General features: G+C 43.0%; 1 long non-coding RNA gene across 1 annotated transcript in view; it reads left to right on the top strand.

Moving 5' to 3' along the window:
* The window catches only part of LOC132478916 (uncharacterized), a 108213-nt gene extending 84577 nt beyond the window's left edge, over positions 1-23636 (top strand). Inside the window, exon 4 of the long non-coding RNA XR_009530423.1 lies at positions 23462-23636. This is a non-coding gene — a long non-coding RNA (uncharacterized LOC132478916). The remainder of the gene's footprint in view (positions 1-23461) is intronic.
* Positions 23637-26206: the final 2570 nt, after the last annotated feature.

Below are 26206 nucleotides of genomic sequence, written 5' to 3'. Positions count from 1 at the left end.
GCACAGCATTATTATGGCAAAGAAATCATAATTTGTTAATGACCAAATACACTTCTTTAAAAATAAACTACTATTTCCTTTTTGGTTAGTTTTTAATAATTACAAAGTGAAAAATACATTAACAGAATCAATAAATGATGTTCTACCTAACAAATTCCTTTTCTTGGATCCTCAGTAGGTAATATTTTAGTTATAAATTCTCTTCTGGGCTGTTTAAAAGGTAAATTTAAATAGCACAAAGAAAAAATTCTAAAACACTGAAAGAAGAGGCTAGTATTTTATGTCTGTGCTATGAAACATGCTTGATAAACTGCACCTGTGAGGATTTCCAGTTGTATACGTGTGCACATGGGTGCACAGTGAAATTCACTGCCTGAGAGAATGGGGATGTATAACACAGCTTTTTTAAAAACTAGTAAACAGACACACTAAGATAGTTAGGAACCGTGTCCTTAAACATAAAGATGTATATAGGACATAGGGAGAAACACCTCAGTTTTAGGAACTGGGTAGGCCTAATTTTGAATCCCAGCTCCACTACCAGCCAATTATAACTCCTCTGAGCTTCCGTTTTCTTATCCATAAAGTGGTGGTAAGAATACCTAAGTAGCAGAGGTGTCATGAGGATTAAATGAGACTAAACGTTAGGGACTTATGGTTAGGAATCAGGCTTTCACTCATCACCAGAGCTAGGGATGTCTGTCTGCTTTCCTGCCTCCATCCACTCTTAAGGGGGTAATGTGGTCTCAAAGAGCATGAGTTTTGGAGTCAGTTCAATTCCAGCTAGGAGTCCTGGCTTTGCTTCTTAAAAACTTGTGATCTCAGGCAAGTTAATGTCCCTGAGCCTTATCAGAGATAAGGATACCCACCACATTAGATTAATGTGCAGATTCAATCATATGGTTATATTTAGCTCCTACCACAGCAACCGGTAGGATACAGTCAATGCAAACTGTATTGCTACAGCATGTGCTTCTTAAATGTGAATGACCTTACATGCTGTAGGTAAATGGGGAATTGGTATAACATGGAAGTCATTTTGGTTCCTATGCAATTTTTTTTCTAGCATGTTAATATTCTGAAGCAACCAGAGGCAAGCTTTCTCATAGTAACTACCTTTTTTTTTTTTTAATTTTTGGTTATGTTGGGTCTTCATTGCTGCATGCAGGCTTTCTCTAGTTGTGGTGAGCAGGGGCTACTCTGTTGCAGTGCACAGGTTTCTCATTGAGGTGGCTTCTCTTGTTGCAGAGCATGGGCTCTAGGCATGCAGGCCTCAGTAGTTGTGGCACATGGGCTCAGTACTTGTGGCTCGTGGGCTGTAGAGCGCAGGCTCAGTAGTTGCGGTGCATGGGCTTAGTTGCTCCACAGCATGTGGGATCTTCCTGGGCCAGGGCTCGAACCCATGTCCCCTGCATTGGCAGGCAGATTCTTAACCACTGCGCCACCAGGGAAGTCCCAGTAACTACCTCTTTAATAAGAGAAAACCTTAGCACTCTATGAAGGCCTTAAGGAAAAGCTGCCTTTTTTAGCTGCAGAAAGCAACTGATTCAGTGACTTTAAGAATCACTATTATCCTCATGTTGTGCTTTCTAGAGAAGCTGAGGGTACTGACGATGAGTCTGTGAAGACATTTCCCTTTAAACTAGGAGAGATTAGTGAAGAACACTACTCCTTAAATCACGTTTAATTTTGATGAAACTGATCCCTATTAGAAATGAATGTCCTCCAGGCCTTATATCTCAAAAGAAGCCCCAGGGCTCAAGGGCAGAATGCAGCCTGCAAGTATTCAAGCTAAGGTTTAGTGGGGGCTAATATTTTGCTAATGTTGACATTGTTTTTGTTTGTTAGTGCTTGGGTTACAAAATTGCATAGGTGTTTTTGAGTGGTCTGCCCAACCCTATTTTTTTCCCAGCAGCCCAGTTTTTTTCAGTGGGGTATTTTGTAGACCATGGAGCTTTTCAGGAGCACATAGGTGGTGTTATAGCAGGGACATCTGTATACGTTCCCTTTCCCTCTAATGTTTCTTTCTGAATAAAAGCTAAGCAATACAAAATGTAATAATGAAAACAATGGCTCACATTTATTGTGTACTCTTTCCAAATGAGTCAACCCTCATTTAATTCTCAACAATCCTGTGAACTAGGGGCTGCTGTTACACCCATTTTATAAATGCGGAAACTGAGATTTATAAATAACAATTTATAATTTGTAAATTATAATATAATTGAATATAAATTATAAAATGTATAGATTTATAAATAATGAGCAAACTGAGATTAACTTGCCCAAGGTCACACAGCTAGAAAGTAGTAGAGTGAGAATTTAAAAACCTGTGCATTTTCTGTGCATTTAACCACACATCATATTGTTTTGTCAGTCTTTTAGCATACATGGGATTACACTTAAATTGTTTAATTTTACAGGCGCTGCTCTATTTAGACAGGCCATGTAAAGGAAAGCTGTTAGTAATTCACAGCTATTTACATTTCACGAGACTTGTGTTCCATTCCAAGAGATCAGGCTCATCAATTATTTGCATTTGGTAACATGTTAATTATACAAATAATTAGCCTTGAGACTAGACTTGAACATGAAAGTATAATGAATAGTTTTGCTAATTGCTCTTTTCTGTTATGGACAATCCTTGATCTGAAGTATTAACAGCTCCAATATTCAGCTTGCTAAATTCTCCTAACTTTCACTTTGTGGAAAAGTCCAAATCAAGGATGACAACTAGATTTCCTCTGTCATGCCAACTCTAACCCATTGATTATGACTAGTGCGAGCCCTGTGTTGAGAAGCTTTGGAGGGGGCGCAGCATCTGGGCCCCAGGGGCATTGCGTGGTGATAGATGAGTCTGTTCACCACAGGTGAGTGTGAGTTCACAGCCTATGAGCCAGAGATCTGCCATCTCTGGCCTGAGTGTTGGGAAACTTACTTCCACCTCGGAGGTCATAGCTTCTTACTTCCTGCTCCCCCGGACAATCCTATGAGTAAGCTGTGTTCTGGGCTAGGAGTATAAAAAGGAACCAGACGTGGATTGTCTCCTAATAAGAAAGGCATAAGTGGCCATACACAAATTAAAAGGTACCAAGTGCTCTAAAAGCGATAGATAGTGTGACACAAAAATGGATTGTTTATAGTAACAGGGAGGCTGGGGCAGAGATGGATCAAGTGTCCCCCCTTTGAGGTGAGCCTTACAGGATAGCTAGAAATGGGTGGGGGCTGAAGTGAGGAAGGCTCAGTGTTTTTTCCCTTTTTTGGGCAGATGATGAATCACCTGCTGTAGAGAAAAGAAGGAAATGTGAAATAGGGGCATGTACAAGGGAAGAATTCCGTGCGCCTGGAATGTAGGAAAATAAAGGAAGGTAAAGTCGGGAAACAAGGGCAGGCCCAGGTTGCGAAGGGCCTGGGAACACCAGATTAGGAATGCTTTAGAACAATATCTCTCAAGGTGTGTCGACAGGATGTTCATAGTTTTCACGTAACAAAAGGATCCTGTTGTCAACTGTTGGAGAAACATTGGATTAAAAACAGGTTTCTCTATCACAGGAGTCTGAGCTTCTAAAATGCTAATGTACACTATGAATTGCCAAGAGGGACTTGCAGTTTGCAAAAATCATAGTGATCATAGAATGTTTTTCTTGGAGCACCTCATGAGGTTAGTGTTCTGCGGGAGCTGTATGCAAGGAATGATACCCACAGAGTACATATTCAACATGACCTGCTAATTGACCAGCTGACTGATCTTCTAGGAACCTGTACTAGTGTTACAGGGATACAGAGAAAATTATTTGCCCCAAAGGAGGCATCAACCCCCTCCCTCCCTCTCTGTTATCCCTTCTGCTTTATTGTTATAAGGATCTGTCTTCAGCCAGGCTCAGTTGTACTACTCTCCCTCCTGAGGTCAGATCCCCTTCCTGATAAAACCTTGCCTTGTTTCAGGGCTCTGATGGTGCCCTGTTTTAAATCTCCTATCTGTCATCCTGGACCCCAGCCATGCTGCCTGCCTTGCCCTCAGCCGCCTGATGGCCCAGCCTGCCTGGACTCTTTCTTAGCCACTGCTCTGACGTCCACATACTTTGAGTGCTTCTGGTCCTCCTGGTAAACCTCGAGATAGCCCATCTCCAGCCGGTCACAGCCCTGGGGTGACTGTGGATCTGGCTTCTGCTACTTGTTCAGAAATGAGGTGCCTGTGTGCTACCTTCTGAGGAGCTGAGTTCACGTGTGTCTGATAAACATCCTTCTTCCGCCTTTGCTGGTTGTCACGGCTTCCAGGTGAGATGCCATCCTTCTGCTTGCGAGGGACGAGCAAGCAACCTCTAAATGTATCATTTAATTATCCCCTGTGGAAGAGAAAAATGCTAGCAGTGACACATTAGAGCTGCAATCCTGAGAGGCTTGAGTCAAAATTAGGTGGGATCACCCGACAATCTAGAAGGGCAGTGAAATCTCTAAGTGTTTAGAGCTCATCCGGCTCTTCTGGGTGTTGAACAAGAAGCCAACGGGGGTGAGATCAAATGAGGCTGGGTGAGTGGGCAAAACCTTGGCAGATAAATTCTACTGAGAATAAGGGCATGACAGGGAGGAAAAGTACAAACTGTAGAAGGTGAGACGCTGCCCACTACAAACCAGCTGTTGTGACCCAGAAAAAGGACTTGGGGTTCATTGCAAGAGTATGCAGCAAAGACTCTGGCCCCCAAAGTCCTACCAGTTTTGCAAAATTATTAGGAAGAATGAGGAACAAAAACACAGAGAAAAGATTACCTTTATAGGGAATGTATAGCTCCGGGTGATGCATTATAAGAAAGAAATGATGGAGGTGACAAGGCATTTGAAGTGGTCCAAACTGGTCAGGCTTCTGTTGAGGCCAGGGTGACAGGGGATGTGCTACAGTCTAGAAAATTATGAACATAGACCAAACCCCACTTATTAGAACTAGGAAGTATCCTGAGACAGTCTCAAGATTTCAAGCAAGTAAAAAATGGTTACTGGGCCTCCCTGGTGGCGCAAGTGGTTGAGAGTCCACCTGCCGATGCAGGGGATACGGGTTCGTGCCCCGGTCTGGGAGGATCCCATATGCCGCGGAGCGGCTTGGCCCGTGGGCCATGGCCGCTGGGCCTGTGCATCCGGAGCCTGCGCGTCCGGAGCCTGTGCTCCGCAACGGGGGAGGCCACAACAGTGAGAGGCCCGCATACCGAAAAAAAAAAAAAAAAAGGTTACTGAATGTATGGCATTCATTACCCCCTCCCCCAAAGAGGTAGCATAGGCTGAAAATAGAAATAGCTTCCAAACTGCTTACCTAATGTTGTGGCCGCTGGAACTATCATAGATGACTGAGTGAAATCTGATTGTTGTAGATGAAATAGAGAGGCCAACTGTGTCTTCCTAACACACAGCCTTAGCCTCACAGCATCAGTGGAGAAGATCCTGGGTAAGACTTACACGTGCCAATCTTACTTTAAAAAAAAAAAAAAGGTAAGTTGCCTACATGAAGGTGGATATTGCCCTATTATCAGGTGCCTACCTTATATTGGGCACCAGCTAGGCACTTTATATACAGGATCTTTAATCCTTACAAGAATGCAAGAGGTAATAATTATCCCTATTTCATAGATAAGAAATTGCTCAGATAGGTTCCATAACTATTCAAGGCCGCACAGCCAGTAAAATGGAGGAGCTGGAACACTCTTAATACTGTCTCTCATCTCATCCATTTCCTCTCATCCATTTATGCTTTCCTGTGCTTCACGCCTAAAGTTAGTGTAAGACGACCAGCCAACAATCCCCCAAAATGATGCTTTTGTCCTTCGCTCATTACTAAATAAAATGACCTCAGTCATTATAGGATCAGCACATTTGTTCATATTCTTCAAAAGTTCAAAGTAGCCAGCAGGAAAGAGGGAACAAGTGGGGTCCTGGGGCTGAGACATGAAGGGGAATAGGAGCTGGATAGGGCTCAGGTGTTTCATGTGCTCTGACATGTAGTTCTCACAGAACCCATTTTAATTTCCATTTTGGTGATGAGAAGACTGAGTCTTAGTCAGACTATGTAAAAGACCTAAGAGCCGTGGTGCATAGTCAATGGGTTCATTATGTGAAACCAAATGTGTCTAATGCCAAAGCCGCAGCCTTCCATCTCTGCTTTCCTTCCTATAAGGAGGCAACCTCAGAGGTTCCCTCCATTGCCACAGACCCCAGGGGGGGATCTCTGTGTGCTGCATTCCCTCCCCCAAACCAGAAAAGCCAGACTCCACCCACAGGTGTCACTGGACCACTTCTCCTTGGCTGACATTCCTGGGAGGAGTGAATTGGTTTGTTGGGTTTTGGGTAGAAAGGCAAGGAGACCATGTAGCCCCCTTGAGTTACAGCTGTGGTTTTCAACCAGGGATGATTTTTGTCCCCCAGGTGACATTTGGCAAGGTCTGCAGACATTTTGACACTTGCTATGTCATTGCTGGTTCTGTGCATACAGAAATTCCGATTGTCTGTTGAATGGATTTTCGTCAGTCCCACCCTTTACCTTGTCAACATTTTTCCTAGTCGGCTATAGTGCTTGTTTTTAACAAGACAGATGGTTCTTCAGATTCTCTAACGCAGGGTTTCTCAACCTCAGCATACTGGCACTGTGGGCAGGATACTTCTTTGGTGTTGGGGGCTGTCCTTTGCCTAAACATCGTAGGATGGTTAGCAACATCCCTGGTCTCTGCCCCCTAGTTATCAATAACATCCCCCTCCCCCACCACTATGACAACCCCAAATGTCTGCAGACCTTGCCAAATGTCACCTGGGGGCAAAATCATCCCTGGTTGAAAACCACAGCTGTAACTCAAGGGGGCTACATGGTCTCCTTGCCTTTCTACCAAAAACCCAACAAACCAATTCACTCCTCCCAGGAATGTCAGCCAAGGAGAAGTGGTCCAGTGACACCTGTGGGTGGAGCCTGGCTTTTCTGGTTTTGGGGAGGGAATGCAGCACACAGATTGCTGGCCTGCACTTACTTGATGCCCCCACAAGACGTGAAAAATGTAGAGCTTTCAACGTGCAGATGGCTCGCGCTGCTTAATTTCCAGCCGAAAGCATGCTAACATTTTCCTCCCTCTCTCTGCCTGCAAGCCCGCCAGGAGCAGTGAAGGCATTAACAACAGGGAGCGGTTGCCCTTTCCCGCATCCTTATCACACACTATTTTATTCTAAAGAGACAAAGTAGAAAGAATGTAACATATGATTCTGACTACACTTTTTTTTTTTTAACTGTCTGCTTTTCCTAGTGACTAGAGCATAGGAGCTGGTTGCTAAGCAACTGGGAAACTGCAGACTCCTGTACTGGCCATGCTGGTTTCGGAAATGAGCCATAAAAGGAATTCCCCAGTGAGAAGGGATCCCATACCATTGCCTGGTTGCCATGGACACCATATATAAGTGATGGATCCTGGGTTATAGGCCCTGCTTAAGAAAAAATGTTACTCCTGTGTAAGGCTTGAATGGTATAAGAAAGGGATGGAAGCTGTCTTCCTCCACATTATCCACGTGGGCACTTCCCTGCCTCTTCCCCACGTGCTCCCCCTAAAGAGAGGTCTGAATCTAAGTGGCTGAGACATTCCATCCAATTTCAGCTCTGCTCTTATTTAATATGTTCCAGTCTTTGCTAGCGTTGGAAGGGAGTCTGCAATCTGGAGAACAAATTTTTAAGCAAGAAAAGATGCCTCGGGTGGCAGTCAGGCTGTCTATCATCCACCCCTGTTTGGGGGCCACACAGCGCCCAGATCAAGCACAAGGGCAACTCTCTCTGTTCACAGGTTCTATTGGAATTTTGCAAAACGAGATTAGTGGAGAAAAAGACAATAGCTGTGACTCCAAAATGAAATTGGCATGTCATGCAGAGCGAGGCACACAATGGGCCACTGCAATTCTGTCAGAAATTAGAAACAGACTTCAGATAATAGGAGTGAAAAACGTGAGGCAAATTTAAAGACGTGGAGCTTAACATACAAAGATGTGCGGGTTTAACCGGGCTTCATACACCAAACAGTAGAAGAGATGGGCCTTGTTGTAACCTCACAGGCTACATCTTCACGGACAGGAGACTTGAGACACTAGACTGTAAGCCCAAAGCCTCCCAGATGAGGAGACTGAAGCCCAAACAGTAGCAGAGATTTGCTCAAGGTCATAGAAGACAAACATTTCTAAGTGGGGGTCTGTAAAGGACAACTCTGCATTTTTAATATTGCTGCATAACAAATTACCCCCCAAACTTAGCAGCTGAAAACAACACAAACATTTCACTACTATATATAGAATAACCAATAAGGACCTACTCTATAGCACAGGGAGCTACACTCAATATTTTGTAATAACCTGTAAGGGAAAAGAATCTGAAAAAAAATATATGTATAACTGAATCACTTTGCGGTACACCTGAAACTAACACAATATTGTAAATCACCTACTTCAATGGAAAAAAAAAAGTTATCTTACAGTTTGTGTGGTTCAGGAATCCAGGAGCATCTTAGCTGGGTGCCTCAGACTTGGGGTCTCTCACCGGCTACAGTCAAGATATCGGAGGGGCTGCAGTTGTTTCCAGGCTCCACGGGGGGAGGATTACTCACGTGGTGGTTAGCAGACCTCAGGTACTTGCTGGCTGTTGGCTGGAGATTTCAGTTCCTTGTTACATGGGCCTCTCAGTAGGTCAGTTTACAGCATGGCAGCCAGCTTCCTTATAGTCAAAGAGCACCTAAGGTGGAAGCCACAGCCTTTTTTAACCTAAGCTTAGAAGTGATGTCCCATCATTTTGGTCATATTTTATTCATTAGAATTGACTTACAAGGTCCATTCTGTACCAAAAGGGAAGGGATTCCACGAGGGCATGGAGACCAGTAGGTGGGGGCCATTGGCCATTGCAGAGGCTGCTGACCACAATAACCAAGTATGCTTCCAGGATCCAAGGTGGCAGAGGGAAGAGCACAGGGGCCTAGGAAGGGGCAGCTTAAGGGAGGTGATAGATAAATATGAGGAAAAGAAATATAGTGTCAGAGAAGAGAAAGAGAACCTGGTAGAGTGGGAACAGACAAATGGTGGAGGAAGGGAATCAGGGAGTTGGAATGAGGGACATAAGCTGTAAGAAAAGAGAAAATAGGGCCTCCCTGGTGGCGCAGTGGTTGAGAGTCCGCCTGCCGATGCAGGGGATATGGGTTCGTGCCCCGGTCCAGGAGGATCCCATATGCCACGGAGCGGCTGGGCCCGTGAGCCATGGCCGCTGAGCCTGCGCATCCGGAGCCTGTGCTCTGCAACGGGAGAGGCCACAACAGTGAGAGGCCCGCATACCGCAAAAAAAAAAAAAAAGAGAAAAGAGAAAATAGTTCCTAGGTTTTGGCACCAAAAACAAACAAAAGAAGTGAAAACAGGATGGAGGATGAATTGGGAGTGGCAACAGGGGAAGAGAGCTGGGAAGCAAAGAGCTCAAGCAGACAGTGTAAGAGCCATGAGGGCACAGGGTCTCGTTCTTCAGATCCCCACAGAGCCTTGCACTATCTTGAGCAGGTATTCAAAAAACTTTGTGGCACCAAACATTTACTTCTCCTGAATCCTGTGAGAAATTCTGCTGCTTTATTAACTAACTTCATGGGAAGTGAGAAAGACTGGCTCTCTCTCCCCTCAGCCCAGCTCTTGACTCCCTGTTTGACTCTGGGTCAGTGACTTAACCATTCTGGAATGTAGGATCCTTATCAGCAAAATAGACAGGTTGGCTGGATGATCTTTAAAGTTTTTTCTAGCTCTGAAACCTCACAAATTACATATCAGGGCCTAGAATTAGGAGTCAGAGTAGAAAAAGTCCATGGATCTGATACAGATACAGGCTGCCACTTAGGTCTGATACAAAACTGAGCTGGATTCCATTTTACCAAGATGGTAGTCCATCAATATGCCTCTCAAGGGAAGTTCAGCTCCACTCTTTTGTGGCATCTGTGTGCAACAGAGACTCCATGAGCTTAATTCTCCTCAGCACCAAGATCCCCATCTGATGCTATGTTAGGAACTTAGACTCATCAACCCTCAAAACAGTAGGAAACCAACCAGGGCATGATTGGTTCAGCTGCCAGAGTGCCATTAGGAATAAAGACAGTAGCAGGAGTCACCAGGAACACGAGGGTCCAGGGCCTCCAAGATGTGGGAGTTAGGATGCCTGGATTTAATCACTCTTTTCAGTTGTCAGTGTTTGGAGCTGGTACCTATGAATAAAGGACAGCATCCCATACCTCTGTTTGACCCCTGCCCTCTTGGGCAAGTTACAAGTGGTCTGCCTGCCACACCATGGTCCATGAGGTAACAAAGGATATACAGGCACTTTCCCAAAGCATCTAAGATTAGCCTTTGCTAATCATGGAAGTCCACTGATGATGGTGGAATAAAAACAATCTTGAGCATAAAGGCTGTACGTATTTGCTTCTATATCCTCCATCCACTGAAAATGATGGATGGGAGCATTTTGAAAAGGCTTGATACTAATCTATTGGTTGTGGCCACTGGTTCCATTTCCTAGTATTTCTGTATAAAGAAAATATTTTGAAGGAAATACTTCACTTTCCTAATAATAAGTCTCTCAGAACCTTCTTTGATTTGCAGAAAATGCATCTAGAAGACACTTACCAATAAAGAAGAGTTGTTGGGCTTCCCTGGTGGTGCAGTGGTTGAGAGTCCTCCTGCTGATGCAGGGGACACGGGTTCGTGCCTCGGTCTGGGAAGATCCCACGTGCCGTGGAGCGGCTGGGCCCGTGAGCCATGGCCGCTGAGCCTGCGCGTCTGGAGCCTGTGCTCTGCAACGGGAGAGGCCACAACAGTGAGAGGCCCACGTACCACAAAAAAAAAAAAAAAAAAAAAGAGTTGTTGCAGTGACACTCAGGAGCAATGGAGAAGCTACCTCCTCACACGTAGTCGGAGAAGCTAAGTGTAGCAGATGTGCTGGTGTCCTGCCCACAGCCATTTACGTTTCAGCCACTTACATTTGGCTTGGCTTCCAACTGCCAGCATTTACCATCCAAGAGCTTTCTTGGATTTCCATAGCCCCTCCCCAAGTAGAAGGTAGAGCGCTAGGATATTATGACCCACCCGCTCCCCAGAAGCAGCCCTCCAACAATGACTGAGGGAGCCAGTATATAAACACCCCAGGTTCTTCGCCCTCAGGTGGCACAAATCTGAGGTGTGTCTTTCCACCGTTTCCTAGAGATCCCCCGCAGGACTGAGCGTCCCTTGCCTAAGTAGTAACCTGCTCCATGACACACCTTGTGTTGATTTTCCTTCCCTTCCCACTATCAATTCCCTCTCCTACTGGTGTTTCCTGGCATGAACTCCCTAATAAACCCTTTGCACTTAAACCCTTATCTCAAGGTCTGCTTCTAGGTGAACCCAAATTTCTGCTAGGGCAATAGGAAGGAACAGGAAAAAAAAAAAAGACTTATTTAAAAGAAGGATTTCTGTAAGCAGGGTGCTCCACTGGTGCATTTAAGAGTTTGTTTACCACTCATTGCCTTCCTTTACAGAAATGCTATGGGACAGATTAGGTAAGAAGTGCTGCCAGCGAAAGACCGGCCAGAAATGAAGATGAAGTATCTCTGAAATGGTCATGGAGGTTGCTAGGAGCATTGACTTGATTTACAAAACTTCTATTTACTCACGACTTTCCTGGTAGGAAAAAGGCAGGATGCCTGTCGTGATAGCCAACTGCAGCATCCCTAGAGATGCATGTCCACGGAGTCATCTGGAAAAACACACAGAGGACAAGGGGCTTTTCAGAGGAGACGGTGCTGGAGCTTGGCAGTACCCACACTGGATTGTCTGGTTTTCCTCCAGCAGCATTTGGTCCCGAGGCTGCCTGGCGGCAGAGGAGTGGGGGCAGGGAGAGCCGAGACACCAAAACTTAAAGGGCAGCTGAATAGGAAGCAGCTTACAGCATGTGGGCTCAATTTTCCTCAAAAAGCTCATAATATAACTGTCAAAAATGGCACTATGAACCCAAATTGTAAGATAATTATGTTCAGTCCCAAATTCAACACAATAAACGTTATTTGCTCACAAGCCCTAGCAACCATCTCATAAGGGGGAGAAAAATACTGTACAAAAACAAAATGTAAACTCGCAAGGCAGTAATAAAACAGGCACACAACTATTCATTTCAAGTCTATTTTGAAAAGCCTTTGATAATACCAGTAATTCCCCATAAAGCTCATATTCTCCTGCCACAATTCCCTTCTGGAGATAGAAAAAGGTTTTGCTGTTCTACAGTCATTCCATTTAAGGAGATAAAGTCCACTTTCTTTCCCAATTTTAAATGTTTTTCATTCTTAAAAAAAAAGTTAAATCCCTAACCACCTATATCCAGCTAAGCCTACCACCTAGGCAGGGCTCAGTGGCAGTATCCATGTGACTACTTCTTGTTTTGCACAACAAAATTCATTCAGTGGTCTTAACAAGGTGCTTAAAGGGAGTCCAAGAGCCTTGTCCACAAGGTACTGAAACGTTCCCCAAAAGGTAGAAAATTCAACCAACCGTCTGCCCATTTCTGAATATTCTGATGCTTCTGAGCATGCAGGCCAGGTGGTCTCCCTTTTACATCCCAGCTGACACGAGGGAGGCTGAGCAACTCCTCCAGGCACCACTGGCAGGTGTACCTACAACAGAGGAAGGAAGGGGTAGGGGCTTGAGATACACCTTTGGATGTAAGAACAGAAACCTACTTAGACAAGAGGGCAATGGTTATATCATCTCATGGACCCCGAGGAAAAGCTGAGCAATCGGGCCTCGGGGAGAGCGGGAACCAGCAGCAATTTTGGTGGGGGAGTGAAGTGGCAGGGAAAGGACAGGCAGGGCTGTGTGCAGGGACAGAGGCCCCTAGAAGGGACTGGGATGTGGGTAATTAGTCCCTTTAATACAGGAAGACAGAAAGGAAAAGAAAGAAGAACAGAAGGTGGGGGATGAAGTACAATAATAGGAACCAAAGTAAAAAGAAAGGTAAGCGTTAACTGAGGAGTGAAGAAATGTCATCAACAAATGTTTCAGCCAGCAGGTCCCTGGTGCTAAAGGTCAGCCCGTCCCCTTCAATCAATCAACTAATGCTTAGACTCTACCTACTGTCCGAGCCTCTTCATGGACATGCATGTACCCACAGCTTAAGAGTCCCCTAATTTTGTTGTTTGGAGAGATACTTCTTTGGGAAACAACCCCAGTGTTCTCCTTATTTGCTGCAAGTAATAATAAACCCTTCATTCTCCCAGGGCGGGGATGGGGGGATCAGCTGTCCCTAATGTAGAACCAGCCTGTGTAGTACTGCAAATACAAAGCCCTTCTAATTTACCCACGTTGGTCATTCTGATTTACATGATTTATATTCTGATTTTACAGACTAATTGTAAAGAGAGAAAGTTGTATTCATTGAAAGGATGTGTATGATCTTGATGAAGTCCATGTACTTTTCATGCTTCAGTTTTAAAGCTTTAATAACTTGGCTTATACATACAATAAACATAATCCATAATTGTATTTGGGGCACACTGATGCTACAACTGATGTGAACATCAGTTTACTTCACTAGGTTTATCTTTACATATATGGCATCAATTCCTTGTCCCAAGGTGTATGCCCTAAACTTTAATAAATCATTGTTTCAATTCCACTTCAACTTTATCAGAAATGTTTCCTGAACACCTATGATGTTAAAAGCACTGTTTTAAGCACTTATGTTGTTACAAAGTCGAATAAAACACAGCCCTGTCTTTATGGATCTTGTCATTTGAAAGTGGAGGAAGTGAGTGGAAGGGGAATTAGGCACAATCCCCTATAGACATAAATCCCCTAATTTATGTCTATAAATTAGACATATACACCAGTGACTATAAGACAAGACTATGTCTATGCTACTCTACCCAGCAAGGCTCTCATTCAGATTCAGCAGAGAAATCAAAAGCTTTACAGACAAGCAAAAGCTAAAAGAATTCAGCACCACCAAACCAGCCTTACAACAAATGCTAAAGGAACTTCTCAGGGTTGGGGGGCAGTGGAGGGGAGGCCACAACTAGAAACAAGAAAATCACAAATGGGAAAGCTCACCAGTAAAGGCAAACATAAAGTAATAGTAGGAAATCACCCACACACAAATATGATATCAAAACCAGCAACTGTGAGGAGAGTACAAACGCAGGAAATGGGAATTGCATTTGAAATTAAGAAACCAGCAACTTAAAACAACATTGTATATATACAGACTACTGTTATCAAAAACCTCATGGGAAATGCAAACCAAAAAACTACAATAGTATGCAAACAAAAAAGAGAAAGCAACCCAAACACAACACTAAAGATGGTCATCAATCCACAAGAGAACAAAAGAGGAAGGGAAGAAAAAAGAGCTACAAAAACCTAAAACAATTAAGAAAATGTCAATAGGAACATATATATTGATAATTACCTAAATGTAAATAGATTAAATGCACCAACCAAAAGACATAGACTAGCTGAATAGATACAAAAACAAGACCTGTACAGACACATACAGACTGCAAGTGGAAAAAGATATTACATGCAAATGGAAATCAAAAGAAAGCTGGAGTAGCAATACTTATATCAGAAAAAATAGACTTTAAAATAAAGACTGTTGGGCCTCCCTGGTGGCGCAAGTGGTTGAGAGTCCGCCTGCCGATGCAGGGGATACGGGTTCGTGCCCCGGTCTGGGAGGATCCCATATGCCGCGGAGCGGCTGGGCCCGTGAGCCATGGCCACTGAGCCTGCGCGTCCGGAGCCTGCGCGTCCGGAGCCTGTGCTCCGCAACGGGGGAGGCCACAACAGTGAGAGGCCCGCATACCACAAAAAAAAATAAATAAATAAAAAAAATAAAGACTGTTACAAGAGACATGGAAGGACACTGCATAATGATCAAGGGATCAATCCAAGAAGATATAACAATTGTAAATATATATGCACCCAACATAGGAACACCTCAATATATAAGCCAAATGCTAACAGCCATAAAAGGGGAAATAGTAACACAATAATAGTGAGGGACTTTAACACCCCACTTACACCAATGAACAGATCATCCAGACAGAAAACTATTAAGGAAACACAAGCCTTAAATGACACATGAGACCAGATATATTTAACTGATATTTATAGGACACTCCATCTGAAAGCAGCAGAATATACTTTCTTCTCAAGTGCACATGGAACATTCTACAGGACAGATCACATCTTGGGCCACATATCAAGCCTTGGTAAATTTTAAAAATTGAAATCATATCAAGCATCTTTCTGTTCTGACCACAATGCTATGAGATTAGAAATAAATTATAGGAAAAAAAACTGTAAAAAACACAAAACATGGAGGCTAAACGATGTTACTAAACAACCAGTGGATCACTGAAGAAATCAAAGAGAAAAAAAAATACCTAGAGACAAATGACAACAAAAATACGATGATCCAAAACCTATGAGATGCAGCAAAAACAGTTCTGAGAGGGAAGTATATAGCAATACAGTCTTACCTCAGGAAACAAGAAAAATCTCAAACAACATAACTTTACACCTAAAGCAATTAGAGAAAGAAGAACAAACAAAACCCAAAGTTAGTAGAAGGAAAGAAATCATAAAGATCAGAGCAGAAATAAATGAAACAGAGACAAAGAAAACAATAGCAAAAATCAATGAAACTAAAAGCTGTTTCTTTGAAAATCTTTAGAATGATTTTTTGGGGGAGGGGATCATGGAAAATGTTCTACCACATTTGAAAATAACGCATATTGTTGGTTTGGTATAAAGTTTTATGTAATCTATTAAAATCAGCTTGTAAATTATTTAAATCTTTTTCTTTTTTGCTGTCTCCCTCCACCACCCCCTTTTTTTTGCCTGTACTATCTGTCCATTTCTAAGAAAAGTACATTAAAGGATTGTATATTGGTATTTTAAAAACTGTTTTATACAGTTTTTTTTCCTTTGAAAAGATAGACAAAATTGATAAACCTTTAGCCAGACTCATCAAGAAAAAGAGGGCGAGGGTGATGGCTCAAATCAATAAAATTAGAAATGAAGGGGCTTCCCTGGTGCTGTAGTGGTTAAAAATCCACCTGCCCATGCAGGGAACAGGGGTTCAATCCCTGGTCCAGGAAGATCCTGCATGCCACGGAGCAACTCAGCCCATGAGCCACAACTACTGAGCCTGTGCTCTAGAGCCTGCAAGCCACAACTACTGAGCCTGTGTGCTGCAACTACTGAAGCCTGCGTGCCTAGGGCCCGTGCTCTACAACAAGAGAATCCACCCAAGGAGAAGCCCACGCACTACAACGAAGAGTAGCCCCCACTTGCTGCAACTAGTAAAAGCCTGCACGCAACAATGAATACCCAATGCAGCCAAGAAAAGAAAAGAAAAACACATTTACAAATGAAAAAGAAGTTACAATGCACACCACAGAAATACAAAGGATCATAAGAGACTAATATAAGCACTATATGCCAATAAAATGGATAACCTAGAAGAAATGAACAAATTCTTAGAAAGGTACAACATTCCAAGACTGAGCCAGGAATAGAAAATAGAAACAGACCAATCACAAGTACTGAAATTTAAACTGTTATTAAAAATCTTCCAACAAACAAAAGTGCAGTACCAGATGACTTCACAGGTGAATTCTATCAAACATTTAGAGAAGAGTTAACACCTATCTTTCTGAAACCCTTCCAAAAAAATTGCAGAGGAAGGAACACTCCCAAGCTCATTTTATGAGGCCACTATCACCCTGATACCAAAACCAGACAAAGATACCACAAAAAAATAAAATTACAGGCCAATATCACTGATGAACACAGATACAAAAATCCTCAACAAAATACTAGCAAACTGAATCCAACAACACATTAAAAGGATCATACACTGTGATCAAGTGGGATTTATCCCAGGGATGCAAGGATTCTTCATTATTTGCAAATCAATCAATGTGATAAAACACATTAACAAACTGAAGAATAAAAACCATATGATCATCTCAACAGATGCAGAAAAAACCTTTTGACAAAGTTCAACACCCATTTATGATAAAAACTATCCGGAAAATGGGCATAGAGGGAACATACCTCAACATAATAAAGGCATATATGACAAACCCACAGCAAACATCATTCTCAATGATGAAAACTGAAAGCATTTCCTCTAAGATCAGAGACAAGACAAGGATGTCCACTCTCGCCACTTTTATTCAACATAATTTTGGAAGTACTAGCCACAGCTATCAGAGAAGGAAAAGAAATAAAAGGAATCCAAATTGGAAAAGAAGAAGAAAAACTGTCACTGTTTGCAGATGACATGTTCCTATACATAGATAATCCTAAAGATGCCATCAGAAAACTACTAGAGCTTATCAATGAATTTGGTAAAGTTGCAGGATACAAAATTAATACACAGAAATCTCTTGCATTCCTATACACTAACAATGAAGGATCAAAAGGAAAAATTAAGGAAATAATCCCATTTACCACTGCATCAAAAAGAATAAAATACCTAGGAATAAACCTACCTAAGGAGGCAAAAGACCTGTACTCAGAAAACTATAAGATACTGATGAAAGAAATCAAAGATGACACAAACAGATGGAGAGATATACCAGTTCTTGGATTGGAAGAACTAATATTATCAAAATGACTATACTACCCAAACCAATCTACAGATTCAATGCAATCCCTATCAAATTACCAACAGCAGGGCCTCCCTGGTGGCGCAGTGGTTAAGAGTCCGCCTGCCGATGCAGGGGATACGGGTTCGTGCCCCGGTCTGGGAGGATCCCATATGCCGCGGAGCGGCTGGGCCCGTGAGCCATGGCCGCTGGGCCTGCGCATCCGGAGCCTGTGCTCCGCAACGGGAGAGGCCACAACAGTGAGAGGCCCGCATACCGCAAAAAGAAAAAAAAAAAAAAAAATTACCAACAGCATTATTCTCAGAATTAGAACAAAAATTTTTACAATTTGTACAGAAACACAAAAGACCCAAGTAGCCAAAGCAATCTTGAGAAAGAAAAATGCAGGTGAAGGAATCAGGCGCCCTGACTTCAGACCATACTACAAAGCTACAGTTGTCAAAACAGTATGGTACTGGCACAAAAAAAGAAATATAGATCAATGGAACAGGATAGAATGTCCAGAGATAAACCCATGCACCTGTAGTCATCTAATCTATGACAAAGGAGGCAAGAATATCCAATGGAGAAAAGACAGTCTCTTCAATAAGTGGTGCTAGGAAAACTGGACAGCTACATGTAAAAGAATGAAATTAGAACACTACCTAACACCATACACAAAAATAAACTCAAAATGGATTAAAGACTTAAATGTAAGGCCGGGTACTATAAAACTCTTAGAGGAGAACATAGGCAGAACACTCTATGACATAAATCACAGCAAGATCTTTTTTGATCCACCTCCTAGTGTAATGAGAATAAAAACAAAAATAAATGGGGCCTAATTAAACTCAAAAGCTTTTGCACAGCAAAGGAAACCACAAACAAAATGAAAAGACAACCCACAGAATGGGAGAAAATATTTGCAAATGAAGCAACCAAAAAGGAATTAATCTCCAAGATATACAAACAGCTCATGAAGCTCAATATCAAAAAAACAAACAACCCAGTCAAAAAAATGGGCAGAAGATCTAAATAGACATTTCTCCAAAAAAGACATACAGATGGCCAAAAAGCACATGAAAAGATGTTCAACATTACTAATTATTAGAGAAATGCAAATCAAACTACAACGAGGTATCACCTCACACCAGTCAGAATGGCCATCATCAAAAAAATCTACAAACAATAAATGCTGGAGAGGGTGTGGAGAAAAGGGAACCCTTCTACACTGTTGGTGGGAATGTAAATTGGTACAGCCACTATGGAGAACAGTATGGAGGTTCCTTAAAAAACTAAAAATAGAGCTGCCATATGATCTAGCAATCCCACTCCTGGGCATATATCCAGTGAAAACCATAATTCAAAAAGATACATACTCCCCAATGTTCACTGCAACTTTTTACAATAGCCAGGACATGGAAGCAACCTAAATGTCCATCGAGAGAGGAATGGATAAAGCAGATGTGGTACAGGACTTCTGTGGTGGTGCAGTGGTTAAGAATCCACCTGCCAATGCAGGGGACATGGGTTCAAGCCCTGGTCCGGGAAGATCCCACATGCCACAGAGCAACTAAGCAACTACTGAGCCTGTGCTCTAGAGCCCACGAGCCACAACTACTGAAGCCCACGCACCTAGAGCCTGTGCTCCACAGCAAGAGAAGCCGCTGCAGTAAGAAGCCCGTGCACCGCAACAAAGAGTAGCCCCCGCTCTCCGCAACTAGAGAAAAAGCCCACGCACTGCAATGAAGACCCAATGCAGCCAAAAATAAATAATAAAATAAATAAATTAATTTTAATTAAATAAAAAAGATGTGGTACATATATACAATGCAATATTACTCAGCCATAAAATAGAACAAAATAATGCTGTTTGCAGCAACATGGATGGACCTAGAGATTGTCATACTGACTGAAGTCAGAGAAAGATATATGATATCACTTATACATGGAAAATACAAAAATGGTACAAATGAACTTATATACAAAACAGAAATAGAGTCACAGATGTAGAAAACAATCTCATGATTACCAGGGTGGAAAGGGGAGGAGAGAGGGATAAATTGGGAGATTGGGATTGACATACACACACTATTATATATAAAATAGATAACTAATAAGGACCTACAGTATAGCACAGGGAACTCTACTCAATACTCTGTAATGACCTATATGGGAAAAGAATCTAAAAGGAATGGATAGATGTATATGTGTAACTGATTCACTTTGCTGTACAGCAGAAACTTACACAACATTGTGAGTCAACTATACTCTAATTAAAAAAAAAAAAAGAGTAGACAAGACTATTACCTGCTTCAACCCACATTCTTTAAACCTCTTCCAGCTCTCTGATCGGAGCCTTTGTCCGCCCCTCATCTGTTATACCTCCCAATCTTTCTATCTACATCTTACCCATCCTTTCCTGCTACTCATTCCATAACCACACCCTCTTGTGAGATCCTCCCGTAGCATGTGATCTCTTTGGAACCTCTGCAGCCTTTGTGTATTCCAGTGTGATGGAAGTTATCACTGGAGGTTAAGTGGTGCCTTTAAGATACGCTGAGTCAACGGACTCTGTGAACATGCCCCAGGGAGACCCTGAACACTGGAAATCTGCCTGAGCTGCTGGGCGCCCACACCACTTTTGCTACTCAGACACTTACTCTGCTCTCGTTTCTGGTTTCATTTGGGAGTTCACATTTCTGATTCCTCCCATAAGAGTTCTCCATGCTTTGATCAGGCTGGAGAGAGAGTGTGTATATGCACACACACGTGTACCAAAGGGGAAATGATCACTGATGGCTTCGCCTTCATTTCTTCTCTTGCCTTCCTGTCCTCAGCTGCCTCTTAAAAATTCAGGTGTGGGACTGCAGGTGTTGAGGGGCTCACACACCTCCATCAGCCCTGCCCCTGGAGAGAGGCTTGCCCAAGGACAGGATGAGCCTGGTGCCTGTGGAGATACTCTGTGGTTGGCCTCACAGGAGGGTGTATCATGCTGGAAACCCTGTCCTTGGAGATTTGGATCCTGTAGCTCCTGCCTCCGTTCCCTCTGCCCTGATTCTGATGGTGATAGGGATCAAATGCATTGCTGGCATCAGTGCCTGCCGATCACTCAAGGATCCTCACAGGACACCTCTGACCCACAGCCCAAGTTCCATGAGGGTAGTAATAAACTCTTACTGCTTTGGAAGTGCAGCCCTCAGCTCAGACCCTGACCAAAAGCAGGTGATTCTTATCAGAGGCTGAAGGACAGGTTTTACCAGAGTTCCCATGCCCAAACTTGAAAAGCAAGTTCAGCTGCCCCTTTACTCCACTCACTTGGGGTTCCATCTTATTCTTGAGAAAAGGTCAAACGCTCTACCTCTTTAATGACTCTTGAGATCACCGTGTGGCCTAGTGACCACTGGCTGCTGGTCACTGAGGCTGACCAACTATGCCGGTTTGCCTGGGACTTGGGATGTTCAGTGCTAAAACCAGGAAAGTCCCAAGCAGCCAGGGACAAGTTGATCAGTTTTTCAGAACTCTTGCTGTATTCAGAACCCTTGTATGTACAGGATAGTTTGTCCCCCGAGACTTGGATGGGGAAGGAGCAAGGAGGACTAGGAATTTTCATGATCACCATGTACCTGGACTGTATTCTAAGTCTTGTCAAAGTGGGATTCTGATAGTTATTTGTAGGTTGAGGACTGTATGACTGGTCCAGAATTGGGCCAGTCTGGACCAGTCTGGAACAACCAAATTTCCCTCCACCGTCCAGTCCTTCCTACAAGGTCATAAGGGAAGCTACACTCAGTGAGGATGAAGTGAGGCAAAGGGACACTTACTCTGGCTGGCACTTTGGCCCCAAACCCTATTGTCAAACTCCACTGAACTGGCTTGAGTCACTGATAGGGCTTCCTCTGGCTGAATCAGAATGAAAGCACAAATCCAAACCTCAGGTCAAACCACGCCAATGTGAGGAAAAGCCATGCCAGCAAAGTCACCTGTGAACAGAGCCAAAGAAGAAGGCAGGGGTACGTGAGAAAAAGAGTATCTGCCCCAATGGCCAAAACCGGGCGGGTCTCATAGCCAGGGCCCGGGGATACCAATTGAGCCTGACACCAGGACTCTTCTACCCCTCAACCCCCTGCAAGCACTGCCATCCAAAATCAGATAGTGACTGGGTCTCCAGGCCATGCCTTATTTTTCTGGAATCCTTATAGGCACAGGATCCAAAGAGAGACTATGCATGTGCTCTGGGATCTTTAGCTATTTTTAAAGCTCTATCTCTATGTCTGTGGCCCATTAAAATGCTCTGATTTGACCAATTTATTGAGCTCGCCTCCTTTGAGGGGGAGATGAGTTTTCCTCTGCTTTGGAAACCATTATTGTGTAAGTATTCACAGGACTGGTGGCTAAGAGCCCTGAGCTTTAGTATTTTTAAAGATATCTGTGATTCGCTAAAGGTGAAACACTGAATTTCTCAGTTTCCTTGCCTATAAAATTGACTGGACTAAATTTTGGGTACTAAGGTTTCTTCCAGCTTTGTGATTCATCTCTCTCTCTCTCTCTCTCTCTCTCACTCACACACACACACACACACACACACACACACACACACTTACTGTGCATTATTTCTGGCTATTTCCAAAAGCCATGCCAAACTATATTAGAGCCTGAGGTAAAAAGGAAAAATCAGTAGTACTTGTCCTCTATTTAAATACTGATATTTTGTTCATGGGTGTTTTTGCATTAATTTGGATTTTAATGGACTATTTAAAATCTTGACTGCTTGGGACTTCAGGCAGTGGTTAATAATCTGCCTGCCAACACAGGGGACATGGGTTCAATCCCTGGTCCGGGAAGATACCACATGCCGTGGAACAACTAAGCCCGTGTACCACAACTACTGAAGCCCGCGCTCCCTAGAGCCTGCAGGCCGCAACTACTGAGCCCATGTGCCGTAACTACTGAAGCCTGCATGCTCTGGGGCCCACGTGCTGCATCTACTGAGCCCCCGTACTGCAACTACTGGAGCCCACACGCCTAGAGCCCGTGCTCCGCAACAAGAGAAGCCACTGCAATGAGAAGCCTGCGCACCACAACGAAGAGTAGCCCCTGCTCACCGCAACCAGAGAAAGCCCATGCGCAGCAATGAAGACCCAATGCAGCCAAAAATAAAAAAAAATTTTTAAGTCATGACCATAGAGAAACTAATGGTCATGACAGATCATTTAAAAATAAATAAAATAAAATAAAATAAAATCTTGGCTGCTGGATTTTTGGTACCCCCTTAAATTGTGTGCCCAAGGCAAGGCCTCACTTGCCTCACCCTAGTTCCAGCCATGTTAGCCCCTCTCTCCCCCTGGGTGATGAGGGAAGAGGGACTGCCACAGACAGGCAGAAAGGAGAGACTAATGCAGCTCGCTCTACGAAGTTACCAGGGCCAGCGGTAAGGGTTATTTTATTATCGGTAACCCACCTATAATTTCCAGTTGTTTATTTTGTTTCCACCAGACTAACAATTCTTTGAGTATGGGGACCCTCATATCTTTTTTTTTATTCCTGCCCCCTGCATACCAAATGCCCAGCACAGAGTTAAGCACTGAATTATTAGAACAAAATGACAAGACACACACTGAATTCTAGACTTCACACCCACCCTTCTCTTGATCTTCCAGAATACGACTATCTGTCATTAAAATTATTTTTAAGTTCAGACAATAAAAACACAAGCAGCTGGAAAACCAGAAACGTAAAACAGTGGCGTTGGCGCAATGTTATCAGATAACGAGAAAGAAATTTGGGGTTTATTCCTTGATTTTTTCTTGCAGAGTCAAGAGGAGCAGAAGGAGGCAAGACCTAGACAAACAAGCCTCATGGGACTAAGATGACTCCAGAACGTCCTCACTCTGAGGAGGGTCACCTAACAAACCAAAGGATGCCTATTAACCAATGGCTTGAGGTAGGATCTGCAGGAAAACCTTCTAACCGCACTCACCGGGGCTTGGGATGGAGCGCAAAGCACTTAGTATTGCAATGGGATCTGTGAAAAGTCTGCATTAGAGGACATTTCAAAGGAATTTTATTTCTTTTAATTAGATGCATTAATAAAGACTAATAGCTATAAAAATGGATATGTGCTGAAGTGCTGGCATGCCTTTATCAAAGTAAATAAGTGATGATTGGCGTTTGGGTGCTATTGTGAGGGAAGGCACTGAACTGTATTCTCTACTTATTTGACCGCTAATTGGCTGTGTGCCCTTGAGCAAATCGCTTGCCCTCTCTATGCTTCATTTTCTTTATCTGTAAAAGAAGGTGTTGGACTATTTGGTCCAGCTGCTAAGATCCCCTTCTACCTCTGATATTATTTAGGAGGGGCGCTATTCAAGGGCTGAGGGAAAGTTTGTTTGTTAAATATTCCTTCCTGTTGTCTTTCTGCCCTGTTGGCCTTTTTTCATCGGGAGTGTCAAATTCTTAATTAGTAGGTTTCCAACCATGAAGAATACAAAGCTTTACTGTACATCTGGTTTTGGTTTTTGGCTTGTTTGTTTTTGTACATTTGGGAAGAATGGAGGTTTACCTTTTAAAGCAGAGTAATAGAGCTCGCTTAGGAAATCAAACTGAAGTCACACCCCCCATGAAAATGAAATGGAAGCATGAAAGGTCCTGAAAATCTGGGATGCCATGCAAGGAAAGAACAAGAACCGTGTTGGTATTTTTTTTTAAAGATTCTCATTTTATTTGCAACATCTTTGTGCTTCCTTTATGGATTGCTCCATCTTTTTCAACTCTACAATGAGCTATTTTAAGACTCTGTTTTCCTTCTCTACAGTAATACTGTTCAGATAGGTAATTTAATTGTCATCATACTTTTTCTTAGTCTTTCAAGACCTTTCACTATGGTGAAATAATTTTAGGCACACCAAGCACAGATCCATTAAATACATTCCTTATTTCACTAATGAACTATTGTGGGTGGTAAAAATTAATTTCATTCCACCCATGATACTCACATATCTGTTCAATTTTTATAGCTGAGAAATGAAAGTTGCAACTAACGGAAGGCAAATGAGTCTCCTCTTAAAATGTTAAGTCTGTTGTTTCATTTATGCCAAGATGTATCCGAAGGAAAAAATCTATAAAAATACTTCACAAAATGAAAATGGCTCAACAGTTCCAATCTCAGGGTGGATGCTGCAGAAGTTTTCCAGCCTGGATATGCTTAGGAATTAGAAGGCCCCTGTGTTAATGCACTGGAAGAAAATCTGAGCAGATGTGTTTAAGCTCATCCCAGTGGGCAAGTCATTTCCACGCTTGCATGGTACCAACAATATCAAGGTCCTGGGTTAAATCGCCACTCAGCTCAGCCAATGTCACTCAATTCCACAGCTCAGGCTGTGGCCCTGACACCTCCCTGCCATTTCACACACCCCTATGGGAGGTCACAAATGAGAAGGGTAGGGGATGTGGAAGGAGTCAGTCAAACCCTTCCCTTCTAAGCTCAGGTCCTACTAACGAGGGCCAAGGAAGCCACTCTGACATTCGAGGGACAACACAGCATAACAGTGATGGGTCAGACCCATTAACTCTGGTTGGAAGGTGCACTGAAAAGGAAAACAGAAATCATCCCATCACACTGACAACAATAATGATCCCATTGGTGAGGGGTGTGGGTGTGGGGGATGTGCCTTTAGAGAAAAAGGGCAAAAGCCAGAGTTCTCTTTAGGGGGACAAGACAAGTGTCACAAGGCAAGAAAGGTCTAAGAACTGTCCCTGAAGATAAATACTTACAGAACCACCAAGGGCCTTGACTAATGTGAAATTGGGACTGACTGGTAAGTGCTTCCTTATTTACAACAAGTCCCTTCCAGAGCCAACTCTGATTTACTTAACATCAGTGCCTCAGGTAGAAGAAGCAGTGTGCCGATTTTTCTTTAGTCAGATTTAATTCCAGTTTCTGCCTTCCAATGTGTGCAAACTGCTCCAAAGGGTGCCATGAGCCTGGTGCTTGAACCCTGCTACTCTTTTTTCCTTCATCTCTTATTCTGCACTCTTTCTCATTTCTCTCCACCTTTCTTTCTAAAACCCAAATGGTTGACTGACGAGAGGACACGATCACTGATAAGAAGAAAGTCAAAGAGGAAACAAACAAAAAGCCCCCAAGTCACGTCCTGTGGCCCTGACATAAGTACTCAGGAGAGTCTGATGGAGTTCATACCAATGCTGAGTTTAGGGCTTAACAACATAACCAGGAAGATCACTGACGACTTTAAAGAAAAAAAGAAAAGGGCAATGAGGAGGCAGTTATATTTTTTCAGTCTATAAAAACCATGATTTCATTGTACTTCCATTTATACACTTACACACACACAACCTGATACCTTTATTTTTTTTCAATATATTAAATGGCAGCGAGCCATGTTAGACTGAAGAGAATTATAAGTGGAGTCTGCCTTAAAAAAGGGAAAAAAGAAGGTTTCTCTCAAGTGACAGTAAATTGGATAAATGCTATTTTTAGATGAAATATATCTAACTAATGTCCAGATGTGATTCTACCACATGAAGAGAAAAATGAA

This window comes from Mesoplodon densirostris, chromosome 18 (assembly GCF_025265405.1).
Source record: "Mesoplodon densirostris isolate mMesDen1 chromosome 18, mMesDen1 primary haplotype, whole genome shotgun sequence".
Classification (NCBI taxonomy): Eukaryota; Metazoa; Chordata; class Mammalia; order Artiodactyla; family Ziphiidae; genus Mesoplodon; species Mesoplodon densirostris.
Note: the sequence above shows the minus strand (reverse complement) of the source record. Positions and strands in the feature narration are given on the sequence as shown.